This window comes from Ranitomeya imitator, chromosome 3, assembly GCF_032444005.1.
Source record: "Ranitomeya imitator isolate aRanImi1 chromosome 3, aRanImi1.pri, whole genome shotgun sequence".
Lineage (NCBI taxonomy): Eukaryota > Metazoa > Chordata > Amphibia > Anura > Dendrobatidae > Ranitomeya > Ranitomeya imitator.
In genome coordinates, this window is record NC_091284.1 from 464,885,145 (window position 1) to 464,910,939 (window position 25,795).

The window sequence follows — 25,795 nt, forward strand, 5'->3', positions numbered from 1 at the left end:
AAATTGGACAACAACATTTAGGGTCCAATTTCTCCTGCTAACCTTGGAAAAATACAAAACTGGGGGCTAAAATATAATTTTTGTGGAAAAAAAAATATTTTTTATTTGCATGGCTCTGCGTTATAAACTGTAGTGAAATACTTGGGAGTTCAAAGCTCTCACAACACATCAAGATGAGTTCCTTAGGGGGTCTACTTTCCAAAATGGTGTCACTTGTGGGGGGTTTCTACTGTTTAGGTACATTAGGGGCTCTGCAAGCGCAATGTGACGCCTGCAGACCATTCCATCTAAGTCTGCATTCCAAATGGCGCTCCTTCCCTTCCGAACCCTCCCATGCGCCCAAACGGTGGTTCCCCCCCACATATGGGGTATCAGCGTACTCAGGACAAATTGGACAACAACTTTTGGGGTCCAATTTCTCCTGTTACCCTAGGGAAAATACAAAACTGGGGGCTAAAAAATAATTTTTGTGGGAAAAAAATTTTGTTTTATTTTTATGGCTCTGCATTATAAACTTCTGTGAAGCCCTTGGTGGGTCAAAGTGCTCACCACACATCCAGATAAGTTCCTTAGGGGGTCTACTTTCCAAAATGGTGTCACTTGTGGGGGGTTTCAATGTTTAGGCACATCAGTGGCTCTCCAAACGCAACATGGCGTCCCATCTCAATTCCTGTCAATTTTGCATTGAAAAGTCAAACGGCGCTCCTTCCCTTCCGAGCTCTCCCATGCGCCCAAACAGTGGTTTACTGCCACATATGGGGTATCAGCGTACTCGGGACAAATTGGACAACAACTTTTGAGGTCCAATTTCTTCTCTTACCCTTGGAAAAATAAAAAATTGGGGGCAAAAATATAATTTTTGTGAAAAAATATGATTTTTTATTTTTACGGTTCTGCATTATAAACTTCTGTGAAGCACTTGGTGGGTCAAAGTGCTCACCACACATCCAGATAAGTTCCTTAGGGGGTCTACTTTCCAAAATGGTGTCACTTGTGGGGGGTTTCAATGTTTAGGCACATCAGTGGCTCTCCAAACGCAACATGGCGTCCCATCTCAATTCCTGTCAATTTTGCATTGAAAAGTCAAATAGCGCTCCTTCCCTTCCGAGCTCTCCCATGCGCCCAAACAGTGGTTTACTGCCACATATGGGGTATCAGCGTACTCAGGACAAATTGGACAACAACTTTTTGGGTCCAATTTCTCCTGTTACCCTTGGTAAAATAAAACAAATTGGAGCTGAAGTAAATTTTTTGTGTAAAAAAGTTAAATGTTCATTTTTATTTAAACATTCCAAAAATTCCTATTAAACACCTGAAGGGTTAATAAACTTCTTGAATGTGGTTTTGAGCACCTTGAGGGGTGCAGTTTTTAGAATGGTGTCACACTTGGGCATTTTCTATCATATAGACCCCTCAAAATGACTTCAAATGAGACGTGGTCCCTAAAAAAAAATGGTGTTGTAAAAATGAGAAATTGCTGGTCAACTTTTAACCCTTATAACTCCCTAACAAAAAAAAAAATTGGTTCCAAAATTATGCTGATGTAAAGGAGACATGTGGGAAATGTTACTTATTAAGTATTTTGTGTGACATATCTCTGTGATTTAATTGCATAAAAATTCAAAGTTTGAAAATTGCGAAATTTTCAAAATTTTCGCCAAATTTCCGTTTTTTTCACAAATAAACGCAGGTACTATCAAAGAAATTTTACCACTATCATGAAGTACAATATGTCACGAGAAAACAATGTCAGAATCACCAGGATCCGTTGAAGCGTTTCGGAGTTATAACCTCATAAAGGGACAGTGGTCAGAATTGTAAAAATTGGCCTGGTCATTAACGTGCAAACCACCCTTGGGGGTAAAGGGGTTAATATTTTTCCCAGCTTACGGACACGACCCCATTAAAAATCAATGGGGCCGCAAAAACAACTAAAGCTTGTTTTTGCAGTGCACCATCATGAATGTATTTGTGGATCACCGTTTTTTTTTTCTTTACTTTTTCCCTACTATTCTAAAACCCAAAAAACGCCGATCTGCAAGATTTTTGCTGCCCATTTTTGCGGCAGACCGTGAAAATTACGGGAAGTGTAAAAGAAGCCTTAGAAATGCAAATCGGTACAATCACTTGTGACAATCAAGCAAACCATCTGACATTAACATATTCATTTCGGACTTTTTTTCTGAAAAAAAAATATTATGCTGTTGTGACATCAAATGCTACCCACATCATATCATTATCATATTGAGTCAGGCACTACTACTGGCTGCTCTATTCCTCTCCACCTATGAACTGAATGTCTGCAATTTTCAAAGACTCCTATTCTTCAGTGCTACAGTTATACAACTCCTTACTGTCTGGATTGAGTATTTTTCCAATGTTTTAGAGAATTCTCTTACCTATATCGCTGAGCTGTGAGCTCTGACATATTCTCATCCTAAAATCACCCTAAAATTACTGCTGCATTCCCTACCTTGACTTTTATACAGGCTTTGACAGTCAATCCTGGTTTGGCTGTGATTCACCATGTGATGAGATAGCTGCAAGACATTATAGGAAAACGCATGCTCCTAAGGTTTTGTTGACTTGTTTTTTTGGGGGGGCAATTATCGTGAAGTGAATCGAAAACTATTCAAATTCATGGGAACCTGCAAATTTCATAAAAGTTGATTCACATCTAATTAATTTGGTCATCTCAACTCATTAACTTCCTGCTGGCTGAATCACTAATCAATATTTCAATGAAAGGTTCTTATTCAAATATCAAAATAGTCCATAATTCCTCTTAAAAAAACAGCTGGCACACTGTTAGGCTTCTTTCACACTTCAGTTGTTTGGCGTCAGTCTGCACCGACATTGTGACGGATCAACGGATCCGTCAAAATTGTTGAGCAAACGGTTCTAACGGATCCGTTTTTTTGACGCATCCGTGTATCTGGGAAAAGTATGTACTTTTTGGAGCATGCTCAATTGAAAAAGCGGATTGGGGCGACGGATCCACCAAATGACGGTCGCGATGGATCCGTCGCCCATAGGCGGCCATTCTATGACATGGCGGACGCGACGGATCTGTCGCGAACTGCCATTTCAGCGCAGACAAAAAACGTTGCAATGTCTAGAAGACGCCCGCCAAATTTCGACGGATCCGTCACATGGCGGATGGAACGGACGACCATCCGCTACAATCCGTCGCTAATGCAAGTCTATGGGAAAATAGCGGATCCGCCCAAAAAAAATGGCGGATCCGCAATTTGACAAAAACGGCGGATTCAAACTGACGCCAAAAGACTGAAGTGTGAAAGAGGCGTTAGTCTTCTGTTTCCACTCTGGAATGTTACCAAATATCAGCAGATAGCAATTTGATCTATTTTGTGCTAGACTTTATTCTAGATATGCAGTATATATTTATTGTCAATATAGAAAGTATACAAGGAATGAAAGGATGATAAGCGACCTCCATCCTGACCAAATTAGTCTAGCTGTTTTCTTAGACAAGGTTCCTTTTGGGAGTCAGTAAGAAAAATTGCTTGTCACAGTGAGGTTATGGTAATGAATTTTTATTCCTGACATGTGCTTTAAATTTTAATATCCTGGAGGATTGTCAGACTTTCTAAATATTTTTTTTTTATTCAGAAAAAAAGTAAACTGATAGCAATAACTGATAGCAATAAAATATTTCTTCCTTTTATAAATGTAAGTATTCCTTAAACAAAATACAATATAGTGCTGGACCTTTTAAGCCTGAGAATTTCCTGGGTTGCCATTTTAGCACAATTTCGTTTGTTGCCGGAGCCTGAAATGTCTTTTCATGGTAAAGCTCCTTCTGCTTAGCTGGCATCCATACTTGCTGAATTTGCTGGGCCAAACACCGTTAATCCACAGGTCATGAGCGGCACAAAAATCAGTGACTAAGCCAGTGTGTTGCTGTGGGAGCAAAGTCTCTCCTGTTCGTGATGTATTTCTGTGTTTTCTATAAAGGTTTTATATCTGAAAAAGGAGAAAAGCCAATGCATAAATGTGTGCACACCTGTTGCAAGATGAAGGAAATATCAAAATTTTATTGTAAACATGCAAGGACACATATATTACATAAAACCAATTAAAAACATAACACCGAAACACCCTTCCCCATCAGGTGTAATCAAATATACTCCTCTATATATAACACTGTAAGTCTGGGCCCATAAAAGACTACTACAGGCAAGAAAATTGCATCAATATGTTATAATACAAAACACAGCAACCTATATACATATATATCAGATAATAGTAGGTAAAACCCAGAAGCCTGTATGTGGTCAATTGAAGGATTGAATCCTATATTTGAAGACAAAATGAGGGCGTCCCCACAGCTTGTCTGAAGCAAATAACCATGGTGCCTGTGAGGCAACACCCAGATAAGTATGAGCTCTGTTGGAGTAAGGCCTCTTTCAGACGTCCATATAATTCCGGTACCGGAGAAATCAGTACCGGAATTATTCGTGTCCATGTGCTCACGTAGCACATCAGTGTGACACACGTGCGGCATCCGTGTGCCGCCTGAGGACCACATGGACCGTGCAGGAGAGACAGCGCTACACTAAGCGCTGTCCTCCCTGTGTGGTGCTGAAGCCGCATTCATCTCTTCTCCCCCGCAGGAGAGAAGAGATGAAAGATCAAGCTTTTTTTTTTTTTTTTTGTTAAAACTAAAGTGCTGGTAAGCTCCCACCTCTCATCCCCCGTGCGCCTCCCGGCCCCTTGCATAGAAATACTCACCTAGCTCCCGCGATGTCTCCTCTCTCCTCTCAGCGCTGGCAGCTTCTCATGTGTGAGCGGTCACGTGGTCCCGCTAATTACAGTGAGGAATATGCGCATATTCCCCCATTGTAATGAGCAGGACCACGTGACCGCTCACACAGCACAGGCTGCAGCCGCTGAGGAGACATCGCTGGAGCTTGGAGCTGGGTGAGTATTTCCTAGCAAGCAAGGGGGGGAGGGGGTGTTGCACAGGGGATGGGAGGCGGGAGGGGACGCATAAACTTTATTTTTAAGGGGAAAGAAGAAAAAAAGATTCATTCCTTCTTTCCAGCGAACGCTGCTGGGAAGAAGGGATGAATTCTGGATTCAGCACCGCACGCGGGGGGGGACAGTGCTTGACTGTAGCGCTGTCTCTCCTGCGGGCGGTACGTGCACACGGAGGAGAGTGCACACTGTTCTCCGTGTGCACGTGTGCGGCATGTATTGCGGTACGTGCTGCCGGCGAAAAACAGACATGTCTCTGTGTTTTCAACACGGACACACGGTCCATGAAAACACGGAGACATGTGCATAGACCCATTCATTTGAATGGGTCTACGTGTGTCAGTGTCTCCGGTACGTGAGAAAACTGTCAGTACACGTACCGGAGACACTGACGTGTGAAAGAGGCCTAAGAAGGATTGAGGCAATAATTGGCAAACTGCCATGAATGAAATCAGTGCAAAAGCTCCAATACAGAGTCCAGGGGAGTTGTAGTTATCAGTCCAGATGGGTTGGGTGGAGACTGAACTTCTTCTCATGAGCTCTTTCAGTCCTTAGCTGAATTCATAACTTACTCCAGTTTAATATCAGGAGCATAGAGCCATTCTGACATAGCTTTTCAGAGTAAGTACACCAGCCTTACCTGCTGTAAAAATAAAAAAAAATGTATTTAATAATATAGTTTGTGTTGTGAGATCTGCTGGGCAGTAATTACTGTTAGCTAGGGGGGATGCTGTGTGTATTTAAAAGGAACAGATGGTACCGGATTTATTTTGTATGAGAAAATAAAGGTGGTTATGTCCAGTTTGAAATAAAAACCCACTGTGTTGGAAAGTGTCTTGTGTGCCCACCATCTAACTCTTCTAATCTATAAGCTAACTGGCAGCAACTTATTGGTCCGTGTTACAAAAAAAGTAACAACAACGTTTTATCCCGCTCTGCGGCCCCTATTACTTTCTGTGTCCAGGCCATCATGTACAGTGCGGAAAAAAGTATTTATTTAGTCAGCCACCAATTGTGCAAGTTCTCCCACTTAAAAAGATGAGAGAGGCCTGTAATTGACATCATAGGTAGACCACAACTATGAGTCAAAATGAAAAAACAAATCCAGAAAATCACCTTGTCTGATTTGGCAAGATTTATTTTGCAAATTATGGTGGAAAATAAGAATTCGGTCTCCTAAAACATACAAGATTTCTGGCTCTCACAGACCTGTAACTTCTTCTTTAAGAGGCTCCTCTGTCCTCCACTCATTACCTGTAGTAATGGCACCTGTTTGAACTTGTTATCAGTATAAGAGACACCTGTCCACAACCTCAAACAATCACAATCCAAACTCCACTGTGGTGAAGATCAAAGAGCTGTCGAAGGACACCAGTAGCAATATTGTTGCCCTGCACCAGGCCGAGAAGACTGAATCTGCAATAGTCAAGCAGCTTGATGTGATGAAATCATCTGTGGGAGCAATAATAAGAAAATTGAAGACATACAAGACTACTGATAATCTCCCTCGATCTGGGGCTCAATGCAAGATCTCACCCCGTGGGATCAAAATGATCACAAGAACGGTGAACTAAAGTCCTAGAACCACACTGGGGGATCTAGCAAATGGCCTACATAGAGCTGGGGCCACCATAACAAATGCTACCATCAGTAACATACCACGCCGCCAAGAACCGAGATCCTGCAGTGCCAGACGTGTTCCGCTGCTTAAACCAGTACATGTCCGGCCCGTCTGAAGTTTGCCAGAGAGCATTTAGATTATCCAGAAGAGTATTGGGAGAATGTCTTATGGTCTGATAAAACCCAAAGTAGAACTGTTTGATAGAAACAAAATTCGTCGTGTTTGGAGGAGATAGAATGCTGAGTTGCATCCAAAGAACACCATACCTACTGTGAAGCATGGGGGTGGCAACTGCATGCTTTGGGGCTGTTTCTCTGCAAAGGAACCTGTACGACTGATCCGTGTACATGAAAGAATGAATGGGGCCATGTATTGTGAGATTTTGAGTGCAAACCTCCTTCCATCAGTAAGGGCATTGAAGATGAAGCATGGATGGGTCTTTCAGCATAATAATGATCCCAAGCATACTGCCAGGGCAATGAAGGAGTGGCTTTGTAAAAAGCCAGTCTCCATATCTCAACCCCATAGAAAACCTTTGGAGGGAGTTGTTGCTCAGCGACAGGCCCAAAACATCACTGCTGTAGAGATCTGCATGGAGGAATGGGCCAACATACCACCAACAGTGTGTGCCAACCTTGTGAAGACTTACAGAAAACGTTTGACCTCTGTCATTGCCAAAAAAGAATATATAACAAAATATTGAGATGAACTTTTGTTAATGACCAAATACTTATTTTCCACCATAATTTGCTAAATAAATCTTGCCAAATCAGACAAGGTGATTTTCTGGATTTGTTTTCTCATTGTGACTCTCATAGTTGTGGTCTACCTATGAAGTCAATTACGGGCATCTCTCATCTTTTTAAGTGGGAGAACTTGTACAATTGGTGGCTGACTAAATACTTTTTTTCCCCACTGTAGTTCTTTTGTACTGCTGTAGGCCCAGGTATAGTCGGTTAGTAGCTCTATGCACATAGATAATGATGCTTCTAGCCTTGCTATTGCACTCGTTCTTTCCCCATACAGTATCGTGTTATCGGCAGCACGTTTCCTGTTTACACTTGGCAATGTGCTGCTGATAGTAGCGATGCTTTTGCCAGCATTAGTGATCCAATCACCTGACAAACAAACTCTTTATTTGTTCATCTGGTGATTGCTGGCACATTTACACCAGCAGAATAGAGAATGAGATTTCAGGCAAACACTCATTCACAGACGTTTTACTGGTGTACATATTCCATAAGGTTCTTCCCGATTATCAGGGATAAGGATTAGTACATCATTTTTTGAGATTGTAAAGACCCCCATACACATTAGATTACCCGAATATTGACAGGTTTGGCTGTCTAGTGTAAATGTGGGACATCTGTTAGGGGAGTTAAGGATCCGGCATGTCTCATTTTAGACTGCCGTTCCTTTTATTCTCTAAGACAGGGGTGGGGAATCTTTTTTTCTACCAAAGGCCATTTGGATATTTATTTCATCCTTCGGGGGACGTACAAACTCTGCCCACAAAGTACATCCTGACTGTGGCACTGGTGTCAGGACGTAATCTTTCATTGCATGCCCTTCAGTGTTCAGTAGTGAATACTGCATGTTTGTGCTAACAGAGCAAGAAGAAATTAATGAGCTGGTGGCAATCAAAATACACCTCCCTGTCCAAGAATGCGGTCCCTGAGAATCTGCCCGGGGGCCTGATAAAAGGTCATCGAGGGCCATAAATGGCCCTGGGGCTTGAGGTTCCCCACCCCTGCTCTAAGAGCTGAATATATCAGAAATGTCTGACAGCTGCGCTTTCATAGAGAACACAGTAGCTCTCGGCAGAGCCTGTTTATGGGAGAGATGGCTGAGATGGCTTCCGGCCAAACCGATCAGCTGAAGAAATATTTGTACGACAGCTATCTAATGTGTATGTGGGGGCTTAATAGTCTTTTACATTTCTCTGACCATTGACTCCCATTCATTGCTGCTACCACAAAGGACACATACAAAAGGGCAGATGTTTTTTTTTCTTCAACATGTATAGATTTAAATTATATCTGCTACCAGGTTTTTGATATGCAATCTGAAAACGGCAAAATGTAGGGACAAAAAACCTTGATTCCTGCGATGTGCCTCTTACTGGTCTGAATGTTGTCATATTAATACTTTCTCTGCTGCTTCAGATCTAGCAGTCCTCTAAATGCTTTGCATAACCCAACCCACACCACTAGTTGACCGCTTTCTGCGTAGACTTGCAGGAAGTTGCTAATCAGTGGTGGGGGAGGGGTTATACTGAGCAATAACATTGCATGGCACAAGACAACTAGTCTTATAGTGACAATCTCCTGCTGTTAAAACACTGATTTTTATTGAAACTGCAATAAGCAGCTTAGTAAGTGACACATTGCTAGAATAAGGGTTTTTGTCCCATATTCAGGCCAAAAGCCCAGGCTCTGATCACCAACCTCTCCGCTAACTATCTGGTCAATTATTTAAAAGAAACAAATTACAGTCCCATAATATCATGGATCATCTTCTATCCTGGACTTCATCAAGCTTACTTTCTGTCTTCGAACCGGTCGCAGAAGAAGTTACCAGACTCCTCGCTTCTTCTCGCCCATCTACCTGCATCACTGACCCTATTCCCTCTCATTTTCTTCAATCTCTCTCCCCGGTTGTCACTGCTCATCTAACCGCTATCTTTCTCTCCTCCTTCAAACAGGCCATCATGCACCCATTATTAAAAAAAAATACCTTGACTAGAACTTCACTGCTAACTACAGACCTGTTTCTAATCTTCCCTTCATCTCTAAATTCCTGGAACCCTTGGTCCACTGTTCTCTAATCTGTGATCACTCAGATAATTCTCTTTTTGACCCTTTATAGTCTGGATTCGGCTCACTACATGCTACAGAAATTGCACTTAGAGGTTAGATTATACTCACCCAGGGGCGGTCCGGCACCTCCTATCTTCATTCCATGACGTCCTCTTCTGGTGTTCATGCCGTGGCTCCTGCGTGATAATATAGGTGAATTTAATGAAAATGTAGAATCTCTGTGGGTGGAGATAAGGGGAGGGGGAAAAAATAATAAATTACTGATAGGGGTTTGTTATAAATCTCCAAAAATAATGGAAGCAATGGAGAATATTCTCGTAAAGCAAATAGATGAAGCCGCGACTCAAGGAGAAGTAATTATTATGGGGGACTTCAACTACCCTGAAATAGATTGGGGAACAGAAACCTGCAGTTACTGCAAAGGTAATCGGTTTTTGACAACTATGAGAGACAATTACCTTTCACAACTGGTTCAGGACCCAAAAAGAAGGGGGGCACTGCTAGACCTAATATTAACCAACAGGCCAGAACGCATATCAAATATAAGGGTTGGGGGTCACTTGGGAAATAGCGATCACAAAATAATAAGTTTTAATGTATCCTTTTAAAAAGATGTGTAATAGAGGGGTTACAAGGACACTAAACTTCAGGAGGGCAAATTTCCAATGGATGATAGAGGATCTTGGTGCAATTAACTGGGACGATACCCTGAGACACAAAAATACACAAAGAAAATGGGAGACGTTTATTAGCATCCTGGATGGGACCTGTGCACAGTATACCGTATGGGAATAAACATACTAGAAATAGGAGGAAACCAATATGGCTAAATAGAGCTGTAAGGGGCGCAATAAGTGACAAAAAGAAAGCATTTAGAGAATTAAAGGAAGTAGGTAGTGATGAGGCACTAAATAAATACAGAAAATTGAATAAATTCTGTAAAAAGCAAATCAAGGCAGCAAAGATTGAGACAGAGAGACTCATTGCCAGAGAGAGTAAAAATAATCCTAAAATATTCTTTAACCCCTTTCTGACATCGGACGTACTATCCCGTCCATGTGGGGTGGGCCCCTATGACCATGGACGGGATAGTACGTCCAGCGCGATCGGCGGCGCTCACGGGGGGAGCGCCGCCGATCGCGGCCGGGTGTCAGCTGTTTATCGCAGCTGACATCCGGCACTATGTGCCAGGAGCGGTCACGGACCGCCCCCGGCACATTAACCCCTGGCACACCGCGATTAAAGATGATCGCGATGTGCCGGCGGTGCAGGGAAGCATCGCGCAGGGAGGGGGCTCCCTGCGGGCTTCCCTGAGCCCCCCGCAGCAACGCGATGTGATCGCGTTGCTGCGAGGGTCTTACCTCCCTCCCTCCCTGCTCGAGCCCCGGATCCAAGATGGCCGCGGATCCGGGTCCTGCAGGGAGGGAGGTGGCTTCACAGGGCCTGCTCAGAGCAGGCACTGTGAAGGCTGCAGCGCTGCATGTCAGATCAGTGATCTGACAGAGTGCTGTGCAAACTGTCAGATCACTGATCTGTGATGTCCTCCCCTGGGACAAAGTAAAAAAGTAAAAAAAAAAATTTTCAAACGTGTAAAAAAAAATAAAAAAAAATATTCCAAAATAATGAAAAAAAAAAATATATATTATTCCCATAAATACATTTCTTTATCTAAATAAAAAAAACAAAACAATAAAAGTACACATATTTAGTATCGCCGCGTCCGTAACGGCCCGACCTATAAAACTGGCCCACTAGTTAACCCCTTCAGTAAACACCGTAAGAAAAAAAAAAAAAAAACGAGGCAAAAAACGCTTTATTATCATACCGCCGAACAAAAAGTGGAATAACACGCGATCAAAAAGACAGATATAAATAACCATGGTACCGCTGAAAACGTCATCTTGTCCCGCAAAAAACGAGCCCCCATACAGCATCATCAGCAAAAAAATAAAAAAGTTATAGTCCTGAGAATAAAGCGATGCCAAAATAATTCTTTTTTCTATAAAATAGTTTTTATCGTATAAAAGCGCCAAAACATAAAAAAATGATATAAATGAGGTGTCGCTGTAATCGTACTGACCCGAAGAATAAAACTGCTTTATCAATTTTACCAAACGCGGAACGGTATAAACGCCTCCCCCAAAAGAAATTCATGAATAGCTGGTTTTTGGTCATTCTGCCTCACAAAAATCGGAATAAAAAGCGATCAAAAAATGTCACGTGCCCGAAAATGTTACCAATAAAAACGTCAACTCGTCCCGCAAAAAACAAGACCTCACATGACTCTGTGGACCAAAATATAGAAAAATTATAGCTCTCAAAATGTGGTAACGCAAAAAATATTTTTTGCAATAAAAAGCGTCTTTCAGTGTGTGACGGCTGCCAATCATAAAAATCCGCTAAAAAACCCGCTATAAAAGTAAATCAAACCCCCCTTCATCACCCCCTTAGTTAGGGAAAAATTAAAAAAATGTATTTATTTCCATTTTCCCATTAGGGCTAGGGCTAGGGTTAGGGCTAGGGTTAGGGCTAGGGTTAGGGCTAGGGTTAGGGTTAGGGCTAGGGTTAGGGTTAGGGCTAGGGTTAGGGCTAGGGCTAGGGTTAGGGTTAGGGCTAGGGTTAGAGCTAGGGTTAGGATTAGGGCTAGGGTTAGGATTAGGGTTAGGGTTAGGGCTAGGGCTACAGTTTGGGTTGGGGCTAAAGTTACAGTTAGGGTTTAGATTACATTTACAGTTGGGAATAGGTTAGGGTAAGGGGTGTGTCTGGGTTAGAGGTGTGGTTAGGGTTACTGTTGGGATTAGGGTTAGGGGTGTGTTTGGATTAGGGTTTCAGTTATAATTGGGGGGTTTCCACTGTTTAGGCACATCAGGGGCTCTCCAAACGCGATATGGCGTCCGATCTCAATTCCAGCCAATTCTGCGTTGAAAAAGTAAAACAGTGCTTCTTCCCTTCCGAGCTCTCCCGTGTGCCCAAACAGGGGTTTACCCCAACATATGGGGTATCAGCGTACTCAGGACAAATAAGACAACAACTTTTGGGGTCCAATTTCTCCTGTTACCCTTGGGAAAATACAAAACTCGGGGCTAAAACATATTTTTTGTGGGAAAAAAAAAGATTTTTTATTTTCACGGCTCTGCGTTATAAACTGTAGTGAAACACTTGGGGGTTCAAAGTTCTCACAACACATCTAGATTAGTTCCCTGGGGGGTCTAGTTTCCAATATGGGGTCACTTGTGGGGGGTTTCTACTGTTTAGGTACATTAGGGGTTCTGCAAACGCAATGTGACGTCTGCAGACCATTCCATCTAAGTCTGCATTCCAAATGGCGCTCCTTTCCTTCCGAGCTCTGCCATGCGCTCAAACGGTGGTTTCCCCCAACATACGGGGTATCAGCATACTCAGGACAAATTGGACAACAACTTTTGGGGTCGAATTTCTCCTCTTACCCTCGGGAAAATACAAAACTGGGGGCTAAAAAATAATTTTGGGGGGAAAGATTTTTTTTTTTAATTTTCACGGCTCTGCGTTACAAACTGTAGTGAAACACTTGGGGGTTCAAAGCTATCACAACACATCTAGATGAGTTCCTTAGGGGGTCTAGTTTCCAAAATGGTGTCACTTGTGGGAGGTTTCTACTGTTTAGGTACATTAGGGGCTCTGCAAATGCAATGTGACACCTGCAGACCATTCCATCTAAGTCCTCATTCCAAATGGAGCTCCTTCCCTTCCGAGCCCTCCTATGCGCCCAAACAGTGTTTTCCCCCCACATATGGGGTATCAGCGCACTCAAGACAAATTGGACAACAAATTGTGGGGTCGAATTTCTCCTGTGACCCTCGGGAAAATACAAAACTGGGGGCTAAAAAATAATTTTTGTGGGAAAAGATTTTTGTTTTATTTTTACGGCTCTCCATTATAAACTTCTGTGAAGCCCTTGGTGGTGGGTCAAAGCGCTCAGCACACATCTAGATAAGTTCCTAAGGGGGTCTACTTTCCAAAATGGTGTCACTTGTGGGGGGTTTCTACTGTTTAGGTACATTAGGGGCTCTGCAAACGCAATGTGACACCTGCAGACCATTCCATCTAAGTCTGCATTCAAATGGCACTCCTTCCCTTCTAAGCCCTCCCATGTGCCCAAACAGTGGTTCCCCCCCACATATGGTGTATCATCGCACTCAGGACAAATTGGGCAACAAATTTTGGGGTCCAATTTCTCCTGTTACCCTCAGGAAAATACAAAACTGGGGGCTAAAAAAATAATTTTTGTGGGAAAAAAATTTTGTTTTATTTTTACGGCTCTGCATTATAAACTTCTGTGAAGCACTTGGTGGGTCAAAGTGCTCACCACACCTCTAGATAAGTTCCTTAGGGGGTCTACTTTCCAAAATGGTGTCATTTGTGGGGGGTTTCAATGTTTAGGCACATCAGTGGCTCTTCAAATGCAACATGGCGTTCTATCTCAATTCCTGTCAATTTTGCTTTGAAAAGTCAAACGGCGCTCCTTCCCTTCCGAGCTCTCCCATCCGCCCAAACAGTGGTTTACCCCCACATATGGGGTATCGGCGTACTCAGGACAAATTGTACAACAACTTTTGGGGTCCAATTTCTTCTCTTACCCTTGACAAAATAAAAAATTGGGGGCGAAAAGATAATTTTTGTGAAAAAATATGATTTTTTATTTTTACGGTTCTACATTATAAACTTCTGTGAAGCACTTGGTGGGTCAAAGTGCTCACCACACCTCTAGATAAGTTCCTTAGGGGGTCTACTTTCCAAAATGGTGTCACTTGTGGGGGGTTTCAATGTTTAGGCACATCAGTGGCTCTTCAAACGCAACATGGCGTCCCATCTCAATTCCAGTCAATTTTGCATTGAAAAGTCAAATGGCACTCCTTCGCTTCCGAGCTCTGCCATGCGCCCAAACAGTGGTTTACCCCCACATGTGGGGTATTGGCATACTCAGGACAAATTGTACAACAATATTTGGGGTCCATTTTCTCCTGTTACCCTTGGTAAAATAAAACAAATTGGAGCTGAATTAAATTTTTTGTGAAAAAAAGTTAAATGTTCATTTTTATTTACAGGAAAGAAATATATCTTGGTACCGTGTTAGCCAGTGGATAGAAAAATATTTAGAATTGAGAGTCCTCAGTGGTTGATACCTTTTAATGGCTAACTGAAAAGATGGTAACAAATTGCAAGCTTTCGAGACTACACAGGTCTCTTCATCAGGCAAAGACTAAAACAAATTCTGAAGAATCACATATTTATGCACAACATAGTATAGGAAAAAAAAAAAAAAAAAAAAAAGTCCTCAGTGGTTGATACCACTTTTTTTTCCTATACTATGTTGTGCATAAATATGTGATTCTTCAGAATTTGTTTTAGTCTTTGCCTGATGAAGAGACCTGTGTAGTCTCGAAAGCTTGCAATTTGTTACCATCTTTTCAGTTAGCCATTAAAAGGTATCAACCACTGAGGACTCTCAATTCTAAATACATTTTTATTTAAACATTCAAAAAATTCCTGTGAAGCACCAGAAGGGATAATAAACTTCTTGAATATGGTTTTGAGCACCTTGAGGGGTGTAGTTTTTAGAATGGTGTCACACTTGGGTATTTTCTATCATATAGACCCCCCAAAATGACTTCAAATGAGATGTGGTCCCTAAAATAAAATGGTGTTGTAGAAATGAGAAATTGCTGGTCAACTTTTAACCCTTATAACTCCCTAACAAAAAAAAATTTTGGTTCCAAAATTGTGTTGATGTAAAGTAGACATGTGGGAAATGTTACTTATTAAGTATTTTGTGTGACATATCTCTGTGATTTAATTGCATAAAAATTCAAAGTTGGAAAATTGCGAAATTTTCATAATTTTCGCCAAATTTCCGTTTTTTTTAACAAATAAACGCAGGTACTATCAAAGAATTTTTACAATTGTCATGAAGTACAATATGTCATGAGAAAACAATGTCAGAATCACCAGGATCCATTGAAGCGTTCCAGAGTTATAACCTCATAAAGGGACAGTGGTCAGAATTGTAAAAATTGGCCCGGTCATTAACGTGCAAACCACCCTTGGGGGTAAAGGGGTTAACTACATAAATAGTAAGAAACTAAAAAATGATAGTGTTGGCCCCCTTAACCCCTTCATGACCAGGGGATTTTTCGTTTTTCCGTGTTCGTTTTTCGCTCCCCTCCTTCCCAGAGCCATAACTTTTTTATTTTTCCGTCAATTTGGCCATGTGAGGGCTTATTTTTTGCGGGACGAGTTGTACTTTTGAACGACATCATTGGTTTTAGCATGTCGTGTACTAGAAAACGGGAAAAAAATTCCAAGTGCGGTGAAATTGCAAAAAAAGTGCAATCCCACATTGGTTTTTTGTTTGGCTTTTTTGCTAGGTTCACTAAATGCTAAAAATGACCTGCCATTATGATTCTCCAGGTCATTACGAGTTCATAGACACCAAACATGACTAGGTTATTTTTTATCTAAGTGGTGAAAAAAAATTCCAAACTTTGCTAAAAAAAAAAAAAAAAAAAATTGCGCCATTTTCCGATACTCGTAGCGTCTCCATTTTTCGTGATCTGGGGTCGGTTGAGGGCTTATTTTTTGCGTGCCGAGATGACGTTTTTAATGATAGCATTTCGGTGCAGATACGTTCTTTTGATCGCCCGTTATTGCATTTTAATGCAATGTCGCGGCGACCAAAAAAACGTAATTCTGGCGTTTCGAGTTTTTTTCCCGCTACGCTGTTTAGCGATCAGGTTAATACTTTTTTTTATTTGATAGATCGGGCAATTCTGAGCGCGGCGATACCAAATATGCGTAGATTTGATATTTTTTTTATTGATTTATTTTGATTGGGGCGAAAGGGGGGTGATTTAAACTTTTATGTTTTTTTTATTTTTTTCACATTTTTTTAAACTTTTTTTTTGAACTTTTGCCATGCTTCAATAGCCTCCATGGGAGGCTAGAAGCAGGGACAGCACGATCGGCTCTGCTACATAGCAGCGATCTGCTGATCGCTGCTATGTAGCAGAATTGCACGTGTGCTGTGAGCGCCGACCACAGGGTGGCGCTCACAGCGACGGGCAATCAGTAACCATAGAGGTCTCAAGGACCTCTATGGCTACAATGGAGACGCATCGCCGACCCCCGGACATGTGACGGGGGTCGGCGATGACGTCATTTCCGGCCGCCCGGCCGGAAGCGGTAGTTAAATGCCGCTGTCTGCGTTTGACAGCGGCATTTAACTAGTTAATAGGTGCTGGCAGATCGCGATTCTGCCCGCGCCTATTACGGGCACATGTCAGCTGTTCAAAACAGCTGACATGTCCCGGCTTTGGTGCGGGCTCACCGCGGAGCCCTGCATCAAAGCAGGGGAGCCGGCATCGGACGGTATAGTACGTCCGATGCCGGTAAGGGGTTAAAAATAGTCTTGGTGAAATGGTGGATGAGGATGAGGAAAAAGCCAATATGCTAAATGACTTTTTTTCATCAGTATTTACACAAGAAAATCCCATGGCAGACAAAATGACTAGTGATAAAAATTCCCAATTAAATGTCACCTGCTTAACCCAGCAGGAAGTGCGGCAGCATCTAAAAATCACTAAAATTGACAAATCTCCGGGCCCGGATGGGATACACCCTCGAGTACTGCAGGAATTAAGTACAGTCATTGATAGACCATTATTTTTAATCTTTAAAGACTCCATAATAACAGGGTCTGTACCACAGGACTGGCGTATAGCAAATGTGGTGCCAATATTCAAAAAGGGTACAAAAACTGAACTCGGAAATTATAGGTCAGTAAGCTTAACCTCTACTGTGGGTAAAATCTTGGAGGGCATTCTAAGGGATGCTATACTGGAGTATCTGAAGAGGAATAACCTCATGACCCAGTATCAGCACGGGTTTACTAGGGACCATTCGTGTCAGACTAATTTGATCAGTTTCTATGAAGAGGTAAGGTCCGGATTGGACCAAGGGAACCCAGTGGATGTAGTGTATATGGACTTTTCAAAAGCTTTTGATACGGTGCCACACAAAAGATTGATACATAAAATGAGAATAATGGGGATAGGGGAAAATATGTGCAAGTGGGTTGAGAGCTGGCTCAGGGATAGGAAACAAAGGGTGGTAATTAATGGAGCACACTCGGACTGGGTAGCGGTTAGCAGTGGGGTACCACAGGGGTCAGTATTAGGCCCTCTTCTTTTTAACATATTTATTAATGACCTTGTAGGGGGCATTCAGAGTAGAATTTTAATATTTGCAGATGACACTAAACTCTGCAGGGTAATCAATACAGAGGAGGACAATTTTATATTACAGGATGATTTATGTAAACTAGAAGCTTGGGCTGATAAATGGCAAATGAGCTTTAATGGGGATAAATGTAAGGTCATGCACTTGGGTAGAAGTAATAAGATGTATAATTATGTGCTTAATTTTAAAACTCTGGGCAAAACCGTCAATGAAAAAGACCTGGGTGTATGGGTGGATGACAAACTCATATTCAGTGGCCAGTGTCAGGCAGGGACTAGGGGGCATCCTCTACGTCTGGAGGAAAAAAGGTTTAAGCATAATAACAGATGCGGATTCTCTCTGCCGTATGATGTTGTAATGAGTGATTCATTACTTAAATTTAAGAGGGGACTGGATACCTTTCTGGAAAAGTATAATGTTACAGGGTATATACACTAGATTCCTTGATAGGGCGTTGATCCAGGGAACTAGTCTGATTGCCGTATGTGGAGTCGGGAAGGAAATTTTTCCCCCAATGTGGAGCTTACTCTTTGCCACATGGGTTTTTTTTGCCTTCCTTGTTAGGGCATGTTAGGTTAGGCTATGGGTTGAACTAGATGGACTTCCTTCAACCTTAATAACTATGTAACTATGTAACATTCCATTTTATTGCCATCACTTGTAATAACTCTGGTGATAAATATATTTTAGCAAACTTAGATAATTCTAGCAGTCCTCAGTGTGCTCTGTGTGAAATCTTCCACTTTGAAGAATTCTTCTATCAGTTTTATGACACTTTATCAGTGGAGATAAAATCCAAGTGCTCAGCTTAATAACTCTAAATTTCAGGCATAATTTTTTCAGTAGAATGCATAGACTGTACTGGATAGGAATAGATGTTTACTGATCTCTATCCTAGTTAGTGACATCCAGGTAATTATTCCAACATTAAAAAGTCTTTCCGCAAAGTGTGCTCAATTTAGTCAAAGTAAATTACCAGATCAGAACACTGTGTTTAGTTTGTTGGTATCAAAGATCCCAAATTTTGCAATTTCTATAATGAAATCCATATATAGCTATAGAGTTAAGTAATACAATTTGTGTATGTGCATTTAATATTGAGATTAATGGGAGCTTTTAGAAATTCTAGTAGCAACTTTTAGCAGGAAGAAAACTATGATTTCATTTTATGGTGCAAAGAGATGCCTTGACTCATGATAAATATCTCATCCAGTACTTTAAGGCTCATTAGGTGACGTGGATCCTCAAAGCCCAAGGTCTGGGTGGGCATAGGGAATAGGTAGCAGAGACCGGAAACAGAAGTACTAGAAGCCATGAGTGGATAATTAGCAGAAGTACTGAAAGCCGCAGGCTGACAGGAGATGTTCTGGAAGCCGCAGGCAGACAAAAACCAGTGGTCATGGAATACCGAGAACAGGTAGCAGAAAGGACTCAGGATTAACTAGAAAGTTTGAATACCAAGATGCAGGTGTGTCTTGTTAGACCTTATAGAAGTCCGGTCAGATCGCATGGAATCATGCCAGGCCATCTGCAAAGCACGGTGTAGAGCACAACAGTTTAGCGTACCGGGGTGAGGGGAGAAAAGCCCGGATCCGAGACGGGTGCATAGCAGGAACTCTATATTGTGCTCTGCTTTAGCAAATTCCATCTTGGAAGATATTCAGAGATTTTGTTTTAAATCTGTGCTTACAGTGCTTAAATAACAAACCTTTACACATCAAAAGTCTTCTCATTTTGAATTCTAAGGGAGTTTATCATGGTGAACAAGCCGTTTGATCTGCAGGCCATATATTAGAGATCTGAGCAGAGATCTGGCAAAAGATTCAGTATGATTTTTTTTTTATTTTTTTTTATTTAACTCCCTGCTCTTTATATTCTGTCCAGTGGGTGGTCCACTGGACCCACTAGACTCCTAAGCATATAATAAGCAATTTCTACTGAATCTTTTCCCGGAAAGCTAAATCTTATTCTGCTTTGCTTCTCCTATGCGATGCTATGCTCTCTGCAGTGGTTCAGCATAGAAAATTAACCATCAAATACGTTTTCCAGTTCTATAGAATTGATTCCTTTTCCTTTTTATAGGCCATTAATGTCATATTTTTGAGGGTTGAATTTTTTTCACCCCCACACACCAATCAGCTGCTTTAAGGCTGATCAGGGAGGGATGCAGTGACCCCCACCAATCTGCTATTGATTGCCTGTTCCATCAATTTTATAAAATTTGTAAATTCATTTAATGTCTCTGGAGCTTAAATACATAAATAGTCACATATGGCCATTGATTTTATGTCTGTTAATCCACTTTATCTGTTTAAAACTTTCCATTGTAGGTGGTAGTAGACGTAAACACTAGGGTTGAGCGACTTTTACTTTTTTTGGGTCGAGTCAGGTTTCGCGAAACCCGACTATCTCAAAAGTCAAGTCGAGTGAAATCGGCCGATTATCGCGAAAAGTCGGGGATCGACCAAAACACGAAACCCAATGCAAAGTCAATGGGAAATCTCTCTCTCTCTCTCTCTCTCTCTCTCTTTCTCGCGATAGGCGTGCAGGCCCCTAAGCTCCTTCATTGGCTGAAAAAATGGCTCCAATCTCTTCATACAAAACGCGACTTTGGCGTGAAGATCGCCGACCGCATGCATGGCCGATCCCACACTAGGATCTGGTCGGGTTTCATGAAACCCGACTTTGCCAAAAGTCGGCGACTTTTGAACTTGTCCGATCCGTTTCGCTCAAGCCTAGTAAACACCTTTTCAACAGATAATGCTTATGCTCAATATACTTTTTTTTTTTTTTACTGTCTTTCTTCAGTGTATAAGAAAACATTGCAAATGGATAAGATTAATATGAATCCATGTGACATAACACAGAAGGATTTATCCTGACACTGCGGCTGTCACGCTTGATCTACCGCTGTTCTCTCGGTCATGCAATCTGACCCGGCCAAGTAGTTTCTGAAACATTTTCATGAATACTTCTGAAAGAAAGCAGCATCTTTCACCAAGGTTCATGACTATTTAATAATGTGGAGCTTCCCGGGGATGAAAACACATCACTGAGTTATTCAGGCCATTTAGCCATCAGAATGCATATTAGACTGGCTTGCCGAGCAGAGTTTTTACAATTTAGTTTGAGAGCCTGTAAAAAATTCATTTTTTTCATTATTACAAATGCTGAACAGTAACTTCTCATCTCTTCCTTGTTCTGCATATTAAAACCACACTTCTCCAGGTTACATTTTACATTTATTGACCCAATATTCAATGTTAGTGGAGAGGATTGTGTTGTGACTGTAAGAAACAAGTAGAAACTGGATTAGCTAAAATGTGCAGTCTGGCCTGGTTTCTAGGACCCCTGTCATCTCTATGAAGAATGTACCTAATGCTTCTGATATGTTAAGTCTGCACAATAAAATGTCATTTATAGCCTTATATTTGTTTTCTTATTGTAGACCTCATGTGTAATGTATCAGGAGTAATATGAGAAAACTACTAGACGTTCTGCATGCGGGCTCTGTTGTTGTAGGTTTAGGCCAGGTTCACATTTGCATTGGAGGTAGAGCTAGAGAATGGGCAGAAAATCTGTCCTGTGATAAACCACACACTTTGTGTCTTTAAAATACGTCCATTAGAAGATTGTAAATCCGGCAATAGGTGAGAAGTTCTTTGTCTTTGGTTTCCTGTTTGGTGACGAAAGTGGAGTGGGAGTAGGTTCAGTTCATAAATGTAAAGCTGCTCTTCAATGCTGGCAAACCAATATTCTGCATGGGTGTAGATAATAATGATGATTTAAGGGTTTATCCAAGACTTTTTCTTTTACTATGGGACTAAAAACAAGAAAAAAAAATAAAACAGGCAGGTAGTTGCTACCTACCTGCCTATTGTGCCCAGCCCTAATCTCTTCCTGCACAGACTGCTCTTGCTGGTGATTCAATGTCTTCCACTAATGTCACTTCAGTAGAGCAGTTTTTTCCGCTCAGCTTTGTTGACAGGGTGTAATTGCTGACGTCATGCTGATTGACTGCCGGCTCCCCGCTGCCTAACTGCGGGGAGCTATCTTTCAATCAGCATGACGTTGACAGAGCAGCCCAGAAGAGGAAGAGCTACTCTGTTAACGTTGAGCTGCTTAACCGCTGGCAGGAGCGGTCAGTGACCGATCGGTGCCTGCGCTGGGTAGAACAGGCAGGTAGTTAGCAACTCCATACCTGTTAGTTTTTAAGCCCATAGTAAAAAAAAAAAAGGTCCTGAATAAATCCTTTAAGTTCTAACACTATTGTACCTGTAGTTTTGTTAATGTGGTCTAGAGAATGTTTTCAGTGGGAGAAGTTGTGCTGATATAAGTCTTATTATCGTTTCCATTGAAGTCCAGAAATGCCTGAACATATACATTTGTGGATCATATTAATATCCTTTTCATATAGACCAAGTGTTATTTTCGTGTTAGAGGCCTGTCATCTAAGAAAAGCATGTTTCCATTGCTATATATAACCATCTTCCTCTCACCTTGGAATCTGCTTGTGTTTGGCAATGTTGTTGCATCTTGAAGAATAAATTGGCTGTGATAGGCTGCTGCTTAAAGGGAACCTGTCACCCCCGTTTTTTGAGATTGAGATATAAATACTGTTAAATAGGGCCTGTGCTGTGCGTTACTATGGTGTATGTAGTGTACCCTGATTCCCCATGTATGCCGAGAAATACATTACCAAAGTCGGCGTTTTCGCCTGTCAATCAGGCTGGTCTGGTCAGGTGGGCGTGTTCACAGCGTTCTTTTCTTCCCCAGGTTTCCGTTGGTGGCGTAGTGGTGTGCGCATGTCCAAGGTCCGGATTCCCTGTGCCCACGTGAAGACACAGCGCGCGATCTGCGCTGTCATTCCTTTCATCGGTGCGGGCGGCCATCTTCCTGGGGCCGCGCGTGCGCAGATGTAGTGCTCTGCTGCACGGGGCTTCAGGAAAATGGCCGCGGGATGCCGCGCGTGCGCAGAAGAGATCGCGGCGGCCATTTTCCCAAAGCCGAGATGCAAACTCGGCTTTGGGAAAATGGCCGCCGCGATCTCTTCTGCGCACGCGCGGCATCCCGCGGCCATTTTCCTGAAGCCCCGTGCAGCAGAGCACTACATCTGCGCACGCGCGGCCCCAGGAAGATGGCCGCCCGCACCGATGAAAGGAATGACAGCGCAGATCGCGCGCTGTGTCTTCACGTGGGCACAGGGAATCCGGACCTTGGACATGCGCACACCACTACGCCACCAACGGAAACCTGGGGAAGAAAAGAACGCTGTGAACACGCCCACCTGACCAGACCAGCCTGATTGACAGGCGAAAACGCCGACTTTGGTAATGTATTTCTCGGCATACATGGGGAATCAGGGTACACTACATACACTATAGTAACGCACAGCACAGGCCCTATTTAACAGTATTTATATCTCAATCTCAAAAAACGGGGTGACAGGTTCCCTTTAAATGGCTTAATTACCGAAAATGTAGATTAAGGCATTATTGAGAGGTGCAGGCAAGTGGCAGTCATCATTCCTACTTCTATTAGTGAGATGCTGGCATTCGTGTGTTAATAAGGTGTGGGGTTGGAGGGGGGCTTGTGCCATGGGTTAAGCTTTTGTTCACTATGATGTTTGTCTGATCTAATAATACATCTACATTCTGTGAGCTGCCAAGATATAAACCAGACATAGGTTTTCCAACATTTCTACGCTACAGGCCTACCAGGGAAAGGGAGCTGCTTGAAGATTAAATACCATAACTAGAGCATCTAATATATAATTGCCTAGAATACTACTTCCTGCAATTTGTGCCAACTTCCGTGGCTTTGTCCGGAGCTAATGTCCGGAGCTAATGTCCGGAGCTAATGTCTGGAGATAAGTGACGTCAACAGTGTCCAGTGTCTGATTGGTTGCCGCCTGCTGCGAGCGACCAATCAGAAACGTGCCGTACTGTGACACACTCCGCCCGCCATTTTGGTGTGATTTTTGAATTTTTACCTCACAGCAAGTTTCTACTGCGTGGAGGCGGGCCCAGTGACATTGCTCTTCAAGCTCCTGCCGAATTTCGTCAAAAAAATGATAATACCATTTACCAAAACTATATATATTTAGTTGTGAAGTGGTTCAGTGACATTTTCACACCAATTTTGAACTTTTGTTTGGTGTTTTCTCCATATACTGCCTATTATTTTTGTTCTTTCTTACTATTATTTATTAATTGTATTATTCTTACATTTGAATAAATAAAGTATATATGGATTCTAGACTCCCGATTCTTTAGAATCGGGCTGCCATCTAGTGTTATTATAAGTATTCAATGCTACGGAATGTTGAACTTTTGCACAAAATTTCGACTTGCCACTTTTCATTGTGCGGTCCATGGTTACATCACTGCTTAGTTGGAATTAATGCTGTTATATGGCTGGGATGCTTTATGGGTTCCCAGGGACTACAATGCTATGGCTTGTATGATTTTTCTTTTTTTCCCCCAAGACTATTCCAGTTAAACCGATTTTGTAAAAGTATCTTTTTATCTTATAATCTAAAAATGCAAGCTTGTTCTACAGTTAACTTACTAAATGTAATGGGTATGTGTCACAGGTGCACCTATACCTATGTAGAGAATGCATAGGTGGTCTGTACGTTTCCTATACAATGCTGTGGAATATATTGTAGATGCAGTATATAAATCTGTATTTCCTACTCATTGATTCACTAGTATATGAGTAATAACATATTATGAAACTCTATATTTTTTTCTAGCACAGATTGGTGATGTATTGCGGTAGTATTGTAGCTTTTTTATTTTATTCTACATAATACTACTGCACAGGTCTTAATTCACTATATTATGCCAATGTGTCAGATTTTAAATAGGTTTTACTTTGTTCTTTAAATACCACTCTATCAATAATATAGGGGATAATATACTGGATGCTGGTGGTCCTAGTACTGAGTTCATGGAGTGGATGTTGAGCGTATGAACCTCTGCTCTATTCATTCTGTATGTGACTGCCAGAGATGGCCGAATGCTTTATGAAGCCCAGGTCTCGGGATCAGTGGAGGGCCCAGTAATCAGATCTTCAGCAATCAGTAAGTTATCCCTTAATCTGTGGATGGGGGACAGCTTCAAAAGTACGTAAAATACCTTTTAAAGGGTTGTTCACATCTTTATAGATGGGTACTGTTAGATATTGTAAAAACAAGCATTTTTGCAATTTTCTGTAAAAGTAAACATTTTTTTTAGCCATTCTTGAGATATTAACACCTTTTTCTTTTGTATGAAGCTCATTGCCTAGGTGACCGACCACAACTGCTGCCTAACCGTAGTGGTTGAGCATGCACTGTGCTTATAATCTTTGAAACTTGTAAACACTGCTTTGAAGCTAGCGGGATTGCAGGAGCCCACTGTTATCTCTTAAACCCAGCCAGCTTCATTGCTGTGCTTACAAGATTGCAAGATGGCCTCTAAAGGTACCGTCATACTAAACGATATCGCTAGCGATCCGTGACGTTGCAGCGTCCTGGCTAGCGATATCGTTCAGTTTGATACACAGCAGCGATCAGAATCCTGCTGTGCTGTGATGATGTCACCGCTGTGCTTTCCAGCCGCTGTGCTTACACAGGGCAGAGAAGCAGAGCGCCGAGGGACAGACAGCGGAATGTAAGTATGTAGTGTTTGTTTGTTTTTTAAACTTTTTACGCTGGTAACCAGGGTAAACATCGGGTTACTAAGCGCGGCCCTGCGCTTAGTAACCCGATGTTTACCCTGGTTACCGGCATAGTTGGTCGCTGGAGAGCTGTCTGTGTGACAGCTCTCCAGCGACCAAACAGCGACGCTGCAGCGATCCGGATCGTTGTCGGTTAGTGTGACGGTACCTTTAGGCAATAAGCTGTAAACAATAGAAAACTGTTACTATATCAAGAAGGGGCTCCACATTTAATAAACAGTAAATTGCAAAAGTTGTTTTTATAAGGATTAACCAACAAAAATCATCTACAAAGATGGGATTAACCCTTTGACCAGTTTGAGCATTTTAAACTGGCCACATTCTGGAATAGTGGCTCCAGAGCTAGGTAAAACAT

The 25,795-nt window shown here is 42.0% G+C and overlaps 1 protein-coding gene across 1 annotated transcript in view; it reads left to right on the top strand.

Annotated features, from left to right (window-relative positions):
* Positions 1-25,795, top strand: part of CASTOR2 (cytosolic arginine sensor for mTORC1 subunit 2) — a 288,254-nt gene that overhangs the window by 119,678 nt on the left and 142,781 nt on the right. The gene's annotated exons all lie outside the window — the stretch shown is intronic.